This window comes from Dasypus novemcinctus, chromosome 30 (genome assembly GCF_030445035.2).
Source record: "Dasypus novemcinctus isolate mDasNov1 chromosome 30, mDasNov1.1.hap2, whole genome shotgun sequence".
NCBI lineage: Eukaryota > Metazoa > Chordata > Mammalia > Cingulata > Dasypodidae > Dasypus > Dasypus novemcinctus.
Window position 1 is genome coordinate 1,721,551 of NC_080702.1, and position 19,876 is coordinate 1,741,426.

Below are 19,876 nucleotides of genomic sequence, written 5' to 3' on the forward strand. Positions count from 1 at the left end.
GCAGAAGTAAATCATATGTGCCATGTTGTTTCATTTAGGTTTAAAGAGTTCGGTGCTATACCCGCGGTAATGCTATCCTATAGTGTAAATGCTAGTTGCAGATATAGGTTTTTTAGCACAAAAACTAAAGAAAAGGAGATAGCTGCAAAATCTCTGCACAAAATGTTTAGATCTCTGAAGGGAATCATATGTGCCATGTTGTTTAATTTAGGTTTAAAGAGTTAGGTGCTATACCCTCGGTTATGCTTTCCTGTATAGAAAATGCTAGTTCTGGAGATACGAATGTTAGCACAAAAACTGAAGGAAAGGAGATAGCTGCAAAATCTCGGCACACAATGCTTAGTTCTCAGAAGTAAATCATATGACCCATGTTGTTTGATTTAGGTTTAAAGAGTTAGGTGCTATACCCTCGGTTATGCTTACCGATATAGGAAATGCTAGTTTTAGAGATACGAATGTTAGCACAAAAACTGAAGGAAAGGAGATAGCTGCAAAATCTCTGCACACAATGCTTAGTTCTCAGAAGTAAATCATATGTGCCATGTTGTTTCATTTAGGTTTAAAGAGTTCGGTGCTATACCCGCGGTAATGCTATCCTTTACTGTAAATGCTAGTTTCAGATATAGGTTTGTTTACACAAAAATTAAAGGAAAGGAGATAGCTGCAAAATCTCTGCACACAATGCTTAGACATCAGAAGTAAATCATATGTGCCATGTTGTTTCATTTTGGTTTAAAGAGTTAGGTGCTATACCGTCGGTTATACTTTCCTATATAGGAAATGCTAGTTCTGGAGATATGAATGTTAACAAAAAAACTCAAGGAAAGGAGGTAGCTGCAAAATCTCTGCACACAATGCTTAGTTCTCCGAAGTAAATCATATGTGCCATGTTGTTTAATTTAGGTTTAAAGAGTTAGGTGCTATACCCTCGGTTATGCTTTCCTGTATAGGAAATGCTAGCTCTGGAGATACGAATGTTAGCACAAAAAATGAAGGAAAGGAGATAGCTGCAAAATTTCTGCACACAATGCTTAGTTCTCAGAAGTAAATCATATGTACCATGTTGTTTCATTTAGGTTTAAAGAGTTAGGTGTTATACCCTCGGTTATGCTTTCCTATGTAGACAATTCTAGTTTAAGAGATACGAATGTTAGCAGAAAAACTGAAGGAAAGGAGATAGCTGCAAAATCTCTGCACACAGTGCTTAGTTCTCAGAAGTAAATCATATGTGCTATGTTGTTTCATTTAGGTTTAAAGTGTTAGGTGCTATACCCGCGGTAATGTTTTCCTATAGTGTAAATGCTAGTTTTAGACCTAGGAATGTTAGCACAAAAACTGAAGGAAAGGAGAAAGCAGCAAAATCTCTGCACAAAATGCTTAGTTCTCAGAAGTAAATCATATGTACCATATTGTTTCATTTAGGTTTAAAGAGTTAGGTGCTATAACCTCTGTGATGCTTTCCTATATAGGAAATGCTATTTTTAGAGATACGAATGTTAGCACAAAAACTGAAGGAAAGGAGATAGCTGCAAAATCTCTGCACACAATGCTTAGTTCTCATAAGGAAATCATATGGGCCATGTTGTTTCATTTAGGTTTAAAGAGCTAGGTGCTATACCGGTGGTACTGCTATCCTATAGTGTAAAAGCTAGATTCAGATATAGGAATGTTAACACAAAAACTGAAGGAAAGGAGTAGCTGCAAAATCTGTGCACACAATGCTTAGTTCGCAGAAGTAAATCATATGTGCCATGTTGTTTCATTTAGGTTTGAAGAGTTCGGTGCTATACCCGCGGTAATGCTATCCTATAGTGTAAATGCTAGTTTCAGATATAGGTTTGTTAGCACAAAAACTAAAGGAAAGGAGATAGCTGCAAAATCTCTGCAGGACAATGCTTAGTTCTCAAAGGAAATCATATGTGCCATGTTGTTTCCTTTAGGTTTAAAGAGTTAGGTGCTATAACCCGCGGTAATGCTATCCTATAGTGTAAAAGCTAGTTTCAGATATAGTAATGTTAGCACAAAAACTGAAGGAAAGGAGATAGCTGCAAAATCTGTGCACACAATGTTTAGATCTCAGAAGTAAATCTTATGTGCCATGTTGTTTCCTTTAGGTTTAAAGAGTTAGGTGCTATACCCGCGGTAATGCTTTTTTATATAGGAAATGCTAGTTTTAAAGATACGAATGTTAGCACAAAAACTGAAGGAAAGGAGATAGCTGCAAAATCTCTGCACACAAGGCTTAGTTCTCCGAAGTAAATCATATGTGCCATGTTGTTTAATTTAGGTTTAAAGAGTTAGGTGCTATACCCTCGGTTATGCTTTCCTGTATAGGAAATGCTAGCTCTGGAGATACGAATGTTAGCACAAAAAATGAAGGAAAGGAGATAGCTGCAAAATTTCTGCACACAATGCTTAGTTCTCAGAAGTAAATCATATGTACCATGTTGTTTCATTTAGGTTTAAAGAGTTAGGTGCTATACCCTCGGTTATGCTTTCCTATGTAGACAATTCTAGTTTTAGAGATACGAATGTTAGCAGAAAAACTGAAGGAAAGGAGATAGCTGCAAAATCTCTGCACACAGTGCTTAGTTCTCAGAAGTAAATCATATGTGCTATGTTGTTTCATTTAGGTTTAAAGTGTTAGGTGCTATACCCGCGGTAATGTTTTCCTATAGTGTAAATGCTAGTTTTAGACCTAGGAATGTTAGCACAAAAACTGAAGGAAAGGAGAAAGCAGCAAAATCTCTGCACACAATGCTTAGTTCTCAGAAGTAAATCATATGTGCCATGTTGTTTCATTTAGGTTTAAAGAGTTAGGTGCTATACCCTAAGTTGTGCTTTCCTGTATAGGAAATGCTAGTTCTGGAGATACGAATGTTAGCACAAAAACTGAAGGAAAGGAGGTAGTTCCAAAATCTCTGTGCACAATGCTTAGTTCTCAGAAGTAAATCATATGTGCAATGTAGTTTCATTTAGGTTTAAAGAGTTAGGTGCTATACCCGCGGTAATGCTTTCCTATAGTGTAAATGCTAGTTTTAGACATAGGAATGTTAGTACAAAAACTGAAGGAAAGGAGATAGCTGCAAAATCTCTGCACACAATGCTTAGTTCTCAGAAGTAAATCATATGTGCCATGTTGTTTCAGTTATGTTTAAAGAGTTAGGTGCTATAGCCTCGGTTATGCTATCCTATAGGGTAAATGCTAGTTTCAGATGTAGGAATGTTAGCACAAAAACTGAAGGAAAGGAGATAGCTGCAAAATCTCTGCACACAATGCGTAGTTCTCAGAAGTAAATCATAAGTGCCATGTTGTGTCATTTAGGTTTAAAGTGTTAGGTGCTATACCCGCGGTAATGCTACCCTATAGTGTAAAAGCTAGTTTCAGATATAGGAATGTTAACACAAAAAATGAAGGAAAGGAGATAGCTGCAAAATCTGTGCACACAATGCTTAGTTCTCAGAAGTAAATCATATGGGCCATGTTGTTTCATTTAGGTTTAAAGAGTTAGGTGCTATACCCGCGGTAATGCTTTCCTATAGTGTAAATGCTAGTTTTAGACATAGGAATGTTAGCACAAAAACTGAAGGAAAGGAGATAGCTGCAAAATCTCTGCACACAATGCTTAGTTCTCAGAAGTAAATCATATGTGCCATGTTGTTCCAGTTAGGTTTAAAGAGTTAGGTGCTACACCCTCGCTTATGCTATCTTATAGTGTAAATGCTAGTTTCAGATGTAGGAATGTTAGCACAAAAACTGAATGAAAGGAGATAGCTGCAAAATCTCTGCACACAATGCTTAGTTCTCAGAAGTAAATCATATGTGCCATGTCCTTTCATTTAGGTTTAAAGATTTAGGTGCGATACCCTCGGTTATGCTTTCTGTATAGGAAATGCTAGTTCTGGAGATACGAATGTTAGCACAAAAACTGAAGGAAAGGAGATAGCTGCAAAATCTCTGCACACAATGCTTAGTTCTCAGAAGTAAATCATATGTGCTATGCTGTTTCATTTATGTTTAAAGAGTTAGGTGCTATAACCTCGGTTTAGCTTTCCTATATAGGAAATGCTAGTTTTAAAGATACGAATTTTAGCACAAAAACTGAAGGAAAGGAGATAGCTGCAAAATCACTGCACACAATGCTTAGTTCTCAGAAGTAAATCATATGTGCCATGTTGTTTCATTTAGGTTTAAAGAGTTAGGTGCTATACCCACGGTAATGCTTTCCTATAGTGTAAATGCTAGTTTTAGACATAGGAATGTTAGCAGAAAAACTGAAGGAAAGGAGATAGCTGCAAAATCTCTGCACACAATGCTTAGTTCTCCGAAGTAAATCATATGTGCCATGTTGTTTAACTTAGGTTTAAAGAGTTAGGTGCTATACCCTCGGTTATGCTTTCCTGTATAGGAAATGCTAGTTCTGGAGATACGAATGTTAGCACAAAAACTGAAGGAAAGGAGATACCTGCAAAATCTCTGCACACAATGCTTAGTTCTCAGAAGAAAATCATATGTGCCATGTTGTTTCATTTAGGTTTAAAGTGTTAGGTGCTATAACCTCTGTGATGCTTTCCTATATAGGAAATGCTATTTTTAGAGATACGAATGTTAGCACAAAAACTGAAGGAAAGGAGATAGCTGCAAAATCTCTGCACACAATGCTTAGTTCTCCGAAGTAAATCATATGTGCCATGTTGTTTAATTTACGTTTAAAGAGTTAGGTGCTATACCCTCGGTTATGCTTTCCTGTATAGGAAATGCTAGTTCTGGATATACGAATGTTAGCACAAAACTGAAGGAAAGTAGATAGCTGCAAAATCTCTGCACACAATGCTTAGTTCTCAGAAGTAAATCATATGTGCCATGTTGTTTCATTCAGGTTTAAAGAGTTAGGTGCTATACCCGAGGTAATGCTTTCCTATATAGGAAATGCTAGTTTTAGAGATACGAATGTTAGCACAAAAACTGAAGGAAACGAGATACCTGCAAAATCTCTGCACACAATGCTTAGTTCTCCGAAGTAAATCATATGTGCCATGTTGTTTAATTTAGGTTTAAAAAGTTAGGTGCTATACCCTCGGTTATGCTTTCCTGTATAGGAAATGCTAGCTCTGGAGATACGAATGTTAGCACAAAAAATGAAGGAAAGGAGATAGCTGCAAAATTTCTGCACACAATGCTTAGTTCTCAGAAGTAAATCATATGTACCATGTTGTTTCATTTTGGTTTAAAGAGTTAGGTGCTATACCCTCGGTTATGCTTTCCTATGTAGACAATTCTAGTTTTAGAGATACGAATGTTAGCAGAAAAACTGAAGGAAAGGAGATAGCTGCAAAATCTCTGCACACAGTGCTTAGTTCTCAGAAGTAAATCATATGTGCTATGTTGTTTCATTTAGGTTTAAAGTGTTAGGTGCTATACCCGCGGTAATGTTTTCCTATAGTGTAAATGCTAGTTTTAGACCTAGGAATGTTAGCACAAAAACTGAAGGAAAGGAGAAAGCAGCAAAATCTCTGCACAAAATGCTTAGTTCTCAGAAGTAAATCATATGTGCCATGTAGTTTCATTTAGGTTTAAAGAGTTAGGTGCTATAACCGCGGTAAAGCTTTCCTATAGTGTAAATGCTAGTTTTAGACATAGGAATGTTTGCACAAAAACTGAAGGAAAGGACATAGCTGCAAAATCTCTGCACACAATGCTTAGATCTCAGAAGTAAATCATATGTGCTATGTTGTTTCATTTAGGTTTAAAGAGTTAGGTGCTATAGCCTCGGTTTTGCTTTCCTATATAGTTAATGCTAGTTTTAAAGATACGAATGTTAGCACAAAAACTGAAGGAAAGGAGATAGCTGTAAAAACTCTGCACACAGTGCTTAGTCCTCAGAAGTAAATGATATGTGCCATGTTGTTTCATTTAGTTTTAAAGAGTTAGGGGCTAAACCCGCGGTAATGCTATCCTATAGTGTAAATGCTAGTTTCAGATATAGGAATGTTAGCACAAAGCTGAAAGAAAAGAGATAGCTGCAAAATGTCTCCACACAAATGCTTAGTTCTCAGAAGTAAATCATATGTGCCATGCTGTTTTATTTAGGTTTAAGTGTTAGGTGCTATACCCTCGGTTATGCTTTTCTATGTAGGAAATGCTAGTTTTAGAGATACGAATGTTAGCACAAATACTGAAGGAAAGGAGACAGCTGCAAAATCTCTGCACACAATGCTTTGTTCACAGAAGTAAATCATACGTGCCATATTGTTTCATTTAGGTTTAAAGAGTTAGGTGCTATAACCTCTGTGATGCTTTCCTATATAGGAAATGCTATTTTTAGAGATACGAATGTTAGCACAAAAACTGAAGGAAAGGAGATAGCTGCAAAATCTCTGCACACAATGCTTAGTTCTCAGAAGGAAATCATATGTGCCATGTTGTTTCATTTAGGTTTAAAGAGTTAGGTGCTATACCCGCGGTACTGCTATCCTATAGTGTAAAAGCTAGTTTCAGATATAGGAATGTTAACACAAAAACTGAAGGAAAGGATATAGCTGTAAAATCTGTGCACACAATGCTAAGTTTCGCAGAAGTAAATCATATGTGCCATGTTGTTTCATTTAGGTTTAAAGAGTTCGGTGCTATACCCGCGGTAATGCTATCCTATAGTGTAAATGCTAGTTGCAGATATAGGTTTTTTAGCACAAAAACTAAAGAAAAGGAGATAGCTGCAAAATCTCTGCACAAAATGTTTAGATCTCTGAAGTGAATCATATGTGCCATGTTGTTTAATTTAGGTTTAAAGAGTTAGGTGCTATACCCTCGGTTATGCTTTCCTGTATAGAAAATGCTAGTTCTGGAGATACGAATGTTAGCACAAAAACTGAAGGAAAGGAGATAGCTGCAAAATCTCGGCACACAATGCTTAGTTCTCAGAAGTAAATCATATGACCCATGTTGTTTGATTTAGGTTTAAAGAGTTAGGTGCTATTACCCTCGGTTATGCTTACCGATATAGGAAATGCTAGTTTTAGAGATACGAATGTTAGCACAAAAACTGAAGGAAAGGAGATAGCTGCAAAATCTCTGCACACAATGCTTAGTTCTCAGAAGTAAATCATATGTGCCATGTTGTTTCATTTAGGTTTAAAGAGTTCGGTGCTATACCCGCGGTAATGCTATCCTTTAGTGTAAATGCTAGTTTCAGATATAGGTTTGTTTACACAAAAATTAAAGGAAAGGAGATAGCTGCAAAATCTCTGCACACAATGCTTAGACATCAGAAGTAAATCATATGTGCCATGTTGTTTCATTTTGGTTTAAAGAGTTAGGTGCTATACCGTCGGTTATACTTTCCTATATAGGAAATGCTAGTTCTGGAGATATGAATGTTAACAAAAAAACTCAAGGAAAGGAGGTAGCTGCAAAATCTCTGCACACAATGCTTAGTTCTCCGAAGTAAATCATATGTGCCATGTTGTTTAATTTAGGTTTAAAGAGTTAGGTGCTATACCCTCGGTTATGCTTTCCTGTATAGGAAATGCTAGCTCTGGAGATACGAATGTTAGCACAAAAATGAAGGAAAGGAGATAGCTGCAAAATTTCTGCACACAATGCTTAGTTCTCAGAAGTAAATCATATGTACCATGTTGTTTCATTTAGGTTTAAAGAGTTAGGTGTTATACCCTCGGTTATGCTTTCCTATGTAGACAATTCTAGTTTAAGAGATACGAATGTTAGCAGAAAAACTGAAGGAAAGGAGATAGCTGCAAAATCTCTGCACACAGTGCTTAGTTCTCAGAAGTAAATCATATGTGCTATGTTGTTTCATTTAGGTTTAAAGTGTTAGGTGCTATACCCGCGGTAATGTTTTCCTATAGTGTAAATGCTAGTTTTAGACCTAGGAATGTTAGCACAAAAACTGAAGGAAAGGAGAAAGCAGCAAAATCTCTGCACAAAATGCTTAGTTCTCAGAAGTAAATCATATGTACCATATTGTTTCATTTAGGTTTAAAGAGTTAGGTGCTATAACCTCTGTGATGCTTTCCTATATAGGAAATGCTATTTTTAGAGATACGAATGTTAGCACAAAAACTGAAGGAAAGGAGATAGCTGCAAAATCTCTGCACACAATGCTTAGTTCTCATAAGGAAATCATATGGGCCATGTTGTTTCATTTAGGTTTAAAGAGCTAGGTGCTATACCGGTGGTACTGCTATCCTATAGTGTAAAAGCTAGATTCAGATATAGGAATGTTAACACAAAAACTGAAGGAAAGGAGTACCTGCAAAATCTGTGCACACAATGCTTAGTTCGCAGAAGTAAATCATATGTGCCATGTTGTTTCATTTAGGTTTGAAGAGTTCGGTGCTATACCCGCGGTAATGCTATCCTATAGTGTAAATGCTAGTTTCAGATATAGGTTTGTTAGCACAAAAACTAAAGGAAAGGAGATAGCTGCAAAATCTCTGCAGACAATGCTTAGTTCTCAAAGGAAATCATATGTGCCATGTTGTTTCCTTTAGGTTTAAAGAGTTAGGTGCTATACCCGCGGTAATGCTATCCTATAGTGTAAAAGCTAGTTTCAGATATAGTAATGTTAGCACAAAAACTGAAGGAAAGGAGATAGCTGCAAAATCTGTGCACACAATGTTTAGATCTCAGAAGTAAATCTTATGTGCCATGTTGTTTCCTTTAGGTTTAAAGAGTTAGGTGCTATACCCGCGGTAATGCTTTTTTATATAGGAAATGCTAGTTTTAAAGATACGAATGTTAGCACAAAAACTGAAGGAAAGGAGATAGCTGCAAAATCTCTGCACACAAGGCTTAGTTCTCCGAAGTAAATCATATGTGCCATGTTGTTTAATTTAGGTTTAAAGAGTTAGGTGCTATACCCTCGGTTATGCTTTCCTGTATAGGAAATGCTAGCTCTGGAGATACGAATGTTAGCACAAAAATGAAGGAAAGGAGATAGCTGCAAAATTTCTGCACACAATGCTTAGTTCTCAGAAGTAAATCATATGTACCATGTTGTTTCATTTAGGTTTAAAGAGTTAGGTGCTATACCCTCGGTTATGCTTTCCTATGTAGACAATTCTAGTTTTAGAGATACGAATGTTAGCAGAAAAACTGAAGGAAAGGAGATAGCTGCAAAATCTCTGCACACAGTGCTTAGTTCTCAGAAGTAAATCATATGTGCTATGTTGTTTCATTTAGGTTTAAAGTGTTAGGTGCTATACCCGCGGTAATGTTTTCCTATAGTGTAAATGCTAGTTTTAGACCTAGGAATGTTAGCACAAAAACTGAAGGAAAGGAGAAAGCAGCAAAATCTCTGCACAAAATGCTTAGTTCTCAGAAGTAAATCATATGTGCCATGTTGTTTCATTTAGGTTTAAAGAGTTAGGTGCTATAACCGCGGTAAAGCTTTCCTATAGTGTAAATGCTAGTTTTAGACATAGGAATGTTAGCACAAAAACTGAAGGAAAGGACATAGCTGCAAAATCTCTGCACACAATGCTTAGATCTCAGAAGTAAATCATATGTGCTATGTTGTTTCATTTAGGTTTAAAGAGTTAGGTGCTATAGCCTCGGTTTTGCTTTCCTATATAGTTAATGCTAGTTTTAAAGATACGAATGTTAGCACAAAAACTGAAGGAAAGGAGATAGCTGTAAAAACTCTGCACACAGTGCTTAGTCCTCAGAAGTAAATGATATGTGCCATGTTGTTTCATTTAGTTTTAAAGAGTTAGGGGCTAAACCCGCAGTAATGCTATCCTATAGTGTAAATGCTAGTTTCAGATATAGGAATGTTAGCACAAAGCTGAAAGAAAAGAGATAGCTGCAAAATCTCTCTCCACACAAATGCTTAGTTCTCAGAAGTAAATCATATGTGCCATGCTGTTTTATTTAGGTTTAAGTGTTAGGTGCTATACCCTCGGTTATGCTTTTCTATGTAGGAAATGCTAGTTTTAGAGATACGAATGTTAGCACAAATACTGAAGGAAAGGAGACAGCTGCAAAATCTCCGCACACAATGCTTTGTTCACAGAAGTAAATCATACGTGCCATATTGTTTCATTTAGGTTTAAAGAGTTAGGTGGTATAACCTCTGTGATGCTTTCCTATATAGGAAATGCTATTTTTAGAGATACGAATGTTAGCACAAAAACTGAAGGAAAGGAGATAGCTGCAAATCTCTGCACACAATGCTTAGTTCTCAGAAGGAAATCATATGTGCCATGTTGTTTCATTTAGGTTTAAAGAGTTAGGTGCTATACCCGCGGTACTGCTATCCTATAGTGTAAAAGCTAGTTTCAGATATAGGAATGTTAACACAAAAACTGAAGGAAAGGAGATAGCTGTAAAATCTGTGCACACAATGCTAAGTTCACAGAAGTAAATCATATGTGCCATGTTGTTTCATTTAGGTTTAAAGAGTTCGGTGCTATACCCGCGGTAATGCTATCCTATAGTGTAAATGCTAGTTGCAGATATAGGTTTGTTAGCACAAAAACTAAAGAAAAGGAGATAGCTGCAAAATCTCTGCACAAAATGTTTAGATCTCTGAAGTAAATCATATGTGCCATGTTGTTTAATTTAGGTTTAAAGAGTTAGGTGCTATACCCTCGGTTATGCTTTCCTGTATAGAAAATGCTAGTTCTGGAGATACGAATGTTAGCACAAAAACTGAAGGAAAGGAGATAGCTGCAAAATCTCGGCACACAATGCTTAGTTCTCAGAAGTAAATCATATGACCCATGTTGTTTGATTTAGGTTTAAAGAGTTAGGTGCTATACCCTCGGTTATGCTTACCGATATAGGAAATGCTAGTTTTAGAGATACGAATGTTAGCACAAAAACTGAAGGAAAGGAGATAGCTGCAAAATCTCTGCACACAATGCTTAGTTCTCAGAAGTAAATCATATGTGCCATGTTGTTTCATTTAGGTTTAAAGAGTTCGGTGCTATACCGCGGTAATGCTATCCTTTAGTGTAATTGCTAGTTTCAGATATAGGTTTGTTTACACAAAAATTAAAGGAAAGGAGATAGCTGCAAAATCTCTGCACACAATGCTTAGACATCAGAAGTAAAATCATATGTGCCATGTTGTTTCATTTTGGTTTAAAGAGTTAGGTGCTATACCGTCGGTTATACTTTCCTATATAGGAAATGCTAGTTCTGGAGATATGAATGTTAACAAAAAAACTCAAGGAAAGGAGGTAGCTGCAAAATCTCTGCACACAATGCTTAGTTCACAGAAGTAAATCATATGTGCCATGTTGTTTCATTTAGGTTTAAAGCGTTATGTGCTATACCCGCGGTAATGCTTTCCTATAGTGTAAAAGCTAGTTTTAGACATAGGAAAGTTAGCACAAAAACTGAAGGAAAGGAGAAAGCAGCAAAATCTCTGCACACAGTGCTTAGTCCTAAGAAGTAAATGATATGTGCCATGTTGTTTCATTTAGGTTTAAAGAGTTAGGTGATAAACGCGCGGTAATGCTATCCTATAGTGTAAATGCTAGTTTCAGATATAGGAATGTTAGCACAAAAACTGAAATAAAGGAGATAGCTGCAAAATCTCTGCACACAAATGCTTAGTTCTCAGAAGTAAATCATATGTGCCATGCTGTTTTATTTAGGTTTAAGTGTTAGGTGCTATACCCTCGGTTATGCTTTCCTATGTAGGAAATGCTAGTTTTAGAGATACGAATGTTAGCACAAACCTGAAGGAAAGGAGACAGCTGCAAAATCTCTGCACACAATGCTTAGTTCACAGAAGTAAATCATATGTGCCATGTTGTTTCATTTAGGTTTAAAGAGTTAGGTGCTATAACCTCTGTGATGCTTTCCTATATAGGAAATGCTATTTTTAGAGATACGAATGTTAGCACAAAAACTGAAGGAAAGGAGATAGCTGCAAAATCTCTGCACAAAATGCTTAGTTCTCATAAGGAAATCATATGGGCCATGTTGTTTCATTTAGGTTTAAAGAGCTAGGTGCTATACGCGTGGTACTGCTATCCTATAGTGTAAAAGCTAGATTCAGATATAGGAATGTTAACACAAAAACTGAAGGAAAGGAGTAGCTGCAAAATCTGTGCACACAATGCTTAGTTCGCAGAAGTAAATCATATGTGCCATGTTGTTTCATTTAGGTTTAAAGAGTTCGGTGCTATACCCGCGGTAATGCTATCCTATAGTGTAAATGCTAGTTTCAGATATAGGTTTGTTAGCACAAAAACTAAAGGAAAGGAGATAGCTGCAAAATCTCTGCAGACAATGCTTAGTTCTCAAAGGAAATCATATGTGCCATGTTGTTTCATTTAGGTTTAAAGAGTTAGGTGCTATACCCGCGGTAATGCTATCCTATAGTGTAAAAGCTAGTTTCAGATATAGTAATGTTAGCACAAAAACTGAAGGAAAGGAGATAGCTGCAAAATCTGTGCACACAATGTTTAGATCTCAGAAGTAAATCTTATGTGCCATGTTGTTTCCTTTAGGTTTAAAGAGTTAGGTGCTATACCCGCGGTAATGCTTTTTTATATAGGAAATGCTAGTTTTAAAGATACGAATGTTAGCACAAAAACTGAAGGAAAGGAGATAGCTGCAAAATCTCTGCACACAATGCTTAGTTCTCCGAAGTAAATCATATGTGCCATGTTGTTTAATTTAGGTTTAAAGAGTTAGGTGCTATACCCTCGGTTATGCTTTCCTGTATAGGAAATGCTAGTTCTGGAGATACGAATGTTAGCACAAAAACTGAAGGAAAGGAGATAGCTGTAAAATCTCTGCACACAATGCTTAGTTCTCAGAAGTAAATCATATGTGCCATGTTGTTTCATTTAGGTTTAAATGGTTAGGTGCTATACCAGCGGTAATGCCTTCCTATAGTGTAAATGCTACTTTTAGACATAGGAATGTTAGCACAAAAACTGAAGGAAAGGAGATAGCTGCAAAATCTCTGCAGACAATGCTTAGTTCTCAGAAGTAAATCATATGTGCCATGTTGTTTCATTTAGGTTTAAAGAGTTAGGTGCTATACCCTCGGTTATGCTTTCCTATATAGGAAATGCTAGTTTTAGAGATACGAATGTTAGCACAAAAACTGAAGGAAAGGAGATAGCTGCAAAATCTCTGCACACAATGCTTAGTTCTCCGAAGTAAATCATATGTGCCATGTTGTTTCATTTAGGTTTAAAGAGTTAGGTGCTATACCCTCGGTTATGCTTTCCTATGTAGGCAATGCTAGTTTTAGAGATACGAATGTTAGCACAAAAACTGAAGGAAAGGAGATAGCTGCAAAATCTCTGCACACAATGCTTAGTTCTCAGAAGTAAATCATATGTGCCATGTTGTTTCATTTAGGTTTAAAGGGTTCGGTGCTATACCCGCTGTAATGCTATCCTTTAGTGTAAATGCTAGTTTCAGATATAGGTTTGTTTACACAAAAATTAAAGGAAAGGAGATTGCTGCAAAATCTCTGCACACAATGCTTAGACATCAGAAGTAAATCATATGTGCCATGTTGTTTCATTTTGATTTAAAGAGTTACGTGCTATACCGTCGGTTATACTTTCCTATATAGGAAATGCTAGTTCTGGAGATATGAATGTTAACAAAAAAACTCAAGGAAAGGAGGTAGCTGCAAAATCTCTGCACACAATGCTTAGTTCACAGAAGTAAATCATATGTGCCATGTTGTTTCATTTAGGTTTAAAGCGTTAGGTGCTATACCCGCGGTAATGCTTTCCTATAGTGTAAAAGCTAGTTTTAGACATAGGAATGTTAGCACAAAACCTGAAGGAAAGGAGAAAGCAGCAAACTCTCTGCACACAATGCTTAGTTCTCAGAAGTAAATCATATGGGCCATGTTGTTTCATTTAGGTTTAAAGAGTTAAGTGCTATACCGCGGTAATGCTTTCCTATAGTGTAAATGCTAGTTTTAGACATAGGAATGTTAGCACAAAAAGTGAAGTAAAGGAGAAAGCAGCAAAATCTCTGCACACAGTGCTTAGTTCTCAGAAGTAAATCATATGTGCCATGTTGTTTCCTTTAGGTTTAAAGAGTTATGTGCTATATCCGCGGTAATGCTTTCCTATAGTGTAAATGCTAGTTTAGACATAGGAATGTTAGCACAAAAACTGAAGGAAAGGAGATAGCTGCAAAATCTCTGCACACAATGCTTAGTTCTCAGAAGTAAATCATATGTGCCATGTTGTTTCATTTCGGTTTTAAAGAGTTAGGTGCTATGAAAAAATGTTCCAAATCTCTAGCTATCAGGGAAATGCAAATCAAAACCACAATGAGATACCATCTTACACCCATAAGATTGGCAGCTATGAAAAAAACAGAAGAATACAAGTGCTGGAGAGGATGTGAAGGAAGGGGAACACTCATCCACTGCTGGTGGGAATGCAGAAGGATCCAACCATTCTGGAGAACAGTATGGCGGTTTCTCAAAAAACTAGCCATAGATTTGCCATATGACCCAGCAATTCCACTGCTGGGAATATACCCAGCAGAACTGAAAACAAGAACACAAACCAATATATGTACACCAATGTTCATAGCAGCATTGTTCACTATTGCCAAAAGTTGGAATCAACCCAAATGCCCATCAACAGACGAGTGGATCAATAAAATGTGGTATATACACACAATGGAATACTACTCGGCTGTAAGAACAAACACACTACAAACACATGTGATAACATGGATGAATCTTGAGAACCTTATGTTGAGTGAAGCAACCCAGACATTGAAGGACAAATACTACATGACCTCAATGATATGAAATAAACAAGCTGCACTAGATAGCAAGAGACTGAACGATAGGCTTGCAGGAAATCGGAGGGTGGAGGAAGGATATGAGCCGATGTCTGCAGGGGTGGAATTTAAGATGAGATGGTGGTAAGTATGAACACAAAGAAGAGATAAAAGGGGGGCAAGGGGTTGCCTTTGCTTGGGGCTTTGCGGGTTTGAGGGTGGCTGGGGAGGGACGGATGGGTAACGTTGCCCAAAAGTGGGGGGAGGGAGGGGTAGCATACGAACCAGGAGAGGGTCAGGTGTTGGTGGAGAGTAAAATGCCGAGAAAATCATATCAAAATATAATAAAGAGGGTTACCTGTTTAGAATGCTCGGAGGGGAGGGTCTGATGCAGGACGGGCTCCTGGGGAATGTCTAAATGCTCATTCTGCCAGAGTGGGTGACACCATGGGGTAGAAACCCAAGTAGTGAGAGTGGGGGTGGACCCACATCCTGGGGAGGACTAATGCCATCCAATAGAGGGAACTGTATCCCTCGAGAGAAAGGGTGGCTCCCAGGGCATTGGGGCAGTTGAGCAAGTTAGGCCCTGAACACTATTCCATCTATCTCTGGAAGTGGCTCCTCAGGAAACGGAGGTTGGCTATCACTGAGGGCACCAAGGTGGAAGGGAAAATGGACGTTAAATGTGTGGAACCAAAGTAAATGGGGGGTAAGAGAGGAGTTTCTTGAGAGTACACAAGGATGGATATAAAACATGTAATATTACACCATAACATATAGGAGATGACAGACTGATAATGTAAACCATAATGTAAAACATAGGATAACTAAAAATGTAAAGAACTGTGTATCCTAAAGTATGCACCATAATGTAAACACAGATGTCACCTTGTTAGAAAGCTAATGTCTCAGACTCTGTACATCACTTTAAGTAAATATGATATGAATAGGGCGTAAGAGTATCACTGTGGAAGGGAAAAGGTTTTCTGGTGGGATGTGTGGGAGTGCTGTATATTATATATATACATTGCTGTGGTCTAGGACTCCTGTGAAGAAAAGCTGAATAATTAGGGGGGGGGGAGGAAAAAAAAAAAAAAAAATAGGATGTGGAATTTTTTCAAGTCAACATTCTTTATCTAAGTTCTTTATCTAACTTTATCCAAGTTCTTTATCTATCCTTTAAACTCATCGCTATATGCCATTCCCTAGTAAGGGACCATGACATTATATTGGGCTTCAAATTTCGGGGAGTTCTGGATCACAGAGTGTTTCAACAATGGCAATGGAGGGATACTGGTATGGGATACCAATGACAGGTGATATATGACTGACAGGGAGCTGTACAGAACATATGTCCAGGGTGCATGGTAATGTTTGGATATACTCATAGTGGAAACAATTAAAAACCACAGTAGGGGGGGTACTGGGTTCCTGGCCAGTGGTGCTCTGTCGTGGTCCCTAGGGGAGCAGCGACAGTCTCCCAGGTACAGTGGTGGGGACCGGGAGGGAGTGAGGGTTCAACAGTGAGCCCCAGATGCTAATGACTATGCTTGTGAGCTGATAAACCCAAAATAAGAACAAGGCCTAGAGCAACTTTGTGCCTGGGAATTTCCTTCTGTCAGCCTTCATGTTACTCAAATGTGGCCAGTCTCGAAGCCAAACTCAGCATGTAAATGCAATGCCTTCCCCCCAGCGTGGGACATGACACCCGGGGATGAGCCTCCCTGGCAACGAGGGACCACTATCAACTACCAACTGATGATGCAACTGGAAAATGACCTTATACGGAAGGTTCAATGCGGATCAGCAGAATATCCATGTCTACAGAAAATACCATGACTTTAAAATGCTGTTTGACCTAAAGTAAGGGGGAAATGGAAAGGAGAAATGAGTTTATATGGCTACGAGTTTCTAAAAAAGAGTCTGGAGGCTGGCAGAAGGTTTGCCCTCATGCACAACTGAGCAGAGTCAGAGAGACAGATAAAGCAGATACAACCCCCAGATATTGGTTCCTTTGAGGGCTAAAGAGACCCATGGGAGTTATGGTCATGGCCGATGGGGTTAACTACCAGGGCAGATGGCCCCTCTTTGGAAATGGTGTTTATGTGTGATGAATCTGGACTCAGATGGGATCTCCCTTCATAAGACTTTCATGCTAATGTGCTGGAGGTGCAGTTAATGTTGGGGTTTAAGATATATTTAGGGGATTTGAATCTCTGGACTGACAATGTGATAGCCAGACCCTGAGCCTCAACAGACTCCAGCACCTACAATCTGATTTATTGGACTTACCACACTCAGCTAAGATGGAGGTGAAGAAGGACAACCACCACACCATGGAGCCTAGAGTGATTACAACTGAAAATGGGAGGATTGCATCCAGCATCCAGGTGGAATCTGAGCCTCCTCTTGACATAGAGGTGCAATGGACACAACCAATCCAATGTCCACATAGAAGAGGTGGCATTGGATTGGGAAAAGTGGACATAATGGACAAAGGGTATGGGGAAAGGCAGGAAGAGATGAGAGGTGGAGGCGTCTTCGGGACATGGAGCTGCCCTGGATGGTGCTTCAGAGGTAATCACCGGACATTGTAAATCCTCACAGGGCCCACTTGATGGAATAGAGGAGAGTATGGGCCATGATGTGAACCAATGTATATGAGGTGCAGAGGTGCCCAAAGATGTACTTACCAAATCCAATGGATGTGTCATGAAGATGGGAACGAGTGTTGTTGGGGGGGGAGAGGGGGGGGTGGGGGGGTGGGGTTGAATGGGACCTCACATATATATTTTTAATGTAATATTATTACAAAGTCAATAAAAAATAAAAAAATTAAAAAAAAAAAAAGAGTTATGTGCTATACCCTCGGTTATGCTTTCCTATTTGGCAATGCTAGTTTTAGAGATACGAATGTTAGCACAAAAACTGAAGGAAAGGAAATAGCTGCAAAATCTCTGCACACAATGCTTAGTTCTCAGAAGTAAGTCATATGTGCCATGCTGTTTCATTTAGGTTTAAAGAGTTAGGTGCTATACCCTCGGTTTTGCTTTCCTATATAGGAAATGCTAGTTTTAGAGATACGAATGTTACCACAAAAACTGAAGGAAAGGAGATAGCTGCAAAATCTCTGCACACAATGCTTAGTTCTCACAGGTAAATCATATGTGCCATGTTGTTTCATTTAGGTTAAAGAGTTAGGTGTTATACGCGCGTTAATGCTTTCATATGTTGTAAACGCTAGTTTTAGACATAGGATTGTTAGCACAAAACCTGAAGGAAAGGAGTTAGCTGCAAAACCTCTGCACACAATGCTTAGTTCTCAGAAGTAAATCATATGTGCCATGTTGTTTCATTTAGGTTTAAAGATTTGGGTGCTATACCCGCGGTAATGCTATGCTATAGTGTAAATGCTAGTTTCAGATATAGGAATGTTAGCACAAAAACTGAAGGAAAGGAGATAGCTGTAAAATATCTCCACACAATGCTTATTTCTCAGAAGAAAATCATATGTGCCAAGTTGTTTGATTTAGGTTTAAAGAGTTAGGTGCTATACCCTCGGTAATGCTTTCCTATATAGGAAATGCTAGTTTTAGAGATACGAATGTTAGCACAAAAACTGAAGGAAAGGAGATAGCTGCAAAATCTCTGCACACAAGGCTTAGTTCTCAGAAGGAAATCATATGTGCTATGTTGTTTCATTTAGGTTTAAAGAGTTAGGTGCTATACCCGCGGTAACGCTATCCTAGAGTGTAAATGCTAGTTTTCGGCATATGAATGTTAGCACAAAAACTGAAGGAAAGGAGATAGTTGCAAAATCTCTCCACACAATGCTTAGTTCTCAGAATGAAATCATATGTGCAATGTTGTTTCATTTAGGTTTAAAGAATTAGGTGCTATACCCACGGTTATGCTTTCCTGTATAGGAAATGCTAGTTCTGGAGATACAAATGTTAGCACAAAAACTGAAGGAAAGGAGATAGCTGCAAAATCTCTGCACACAATGCTTAGTTCTCAGAAGGAAATCATATGTGCCATGTTGTTTCATTTAGGTTTAAAGAGTTAGGTGCTATACCCTCGGTAATGCTATCCTATAGTGTAAATGCTAGTTTCAGATATAGGAATGTTAGCACAAAAACTGAAGGAAAGGAGATAGCTGCAAAATCTCTGCACAAAATGCTTAGTTCTCAGAAGTAAATCATATGTGCCATGTTTTTTCATTTAGGTTTAAAGAGGTAGGTGCTATACCCACGGTTATGCTTTCCTGTATAGGAAATGTTAGTTCTGGAGATACGACTGTTAGCACAAAAACTGAAGGAAAGGCGATAGCTGCAAAATTTCTGCACGCAATCCTTAGTTCTCCGAAGTAAATCAGATGTGCCATGTTGTTTCATTTATGTTTAAAGGGTTAGGTGCTATACCAGTCGTAATGCTTTCCTGTAGTGTAAATGCTAGTTTTAGACATATGAATGTTAGCACAAAAACTGAAGGAAAGGAGATAGCTGCAAAATCTCAGCACACAATGTTTAGTTCTCAGAAGGAAATCATATGTGCCATGTTGTTTCATTTAGGTTTAAAGCGTTAGGTGCTATACCCTCGGTTATGCTTTCCTGTATAGGAAATGATAGTCTGGAGATACGAATGTTAGCACAAACCTGAAGGAATGGAGATAGCTGCAAAATCTCTGCACACAATGCTTAGTTCTCAGAAGTAAATCGTATATGCCATGTTGTTTCATTTAGGTTTAAAGAGTTAGGTGCTATACCCTAGGTTATGCTTTCCTATATAGGAAATGCTAGTTTTAGAGATACGAATGTTAGCACAAAAACTGAAGGAAAGGAGATAGCTGCAAAATCTCTGCACACAATGCTTAGTTCTCAGAAGTAAATCATATGTGCCATGTTGTTTCATTTAAGTTTAAAGAGTTAGCTCCTATACCCGCGGTAATGCTTTCCTAAAGTGTAAATGCGAGTTTTAGACATAGGAATGTTAGCACAAAAACTGAAGTAAAGGAGATAGCTGCAAAATATCTGCACACAATGCTTAGTTCTCAGAAGTAAGTCATATGTGCCATGCTGTTTCATTTAGGTTTAAAGAGTTAGGTGCTATACCCTCGGTTTTGCT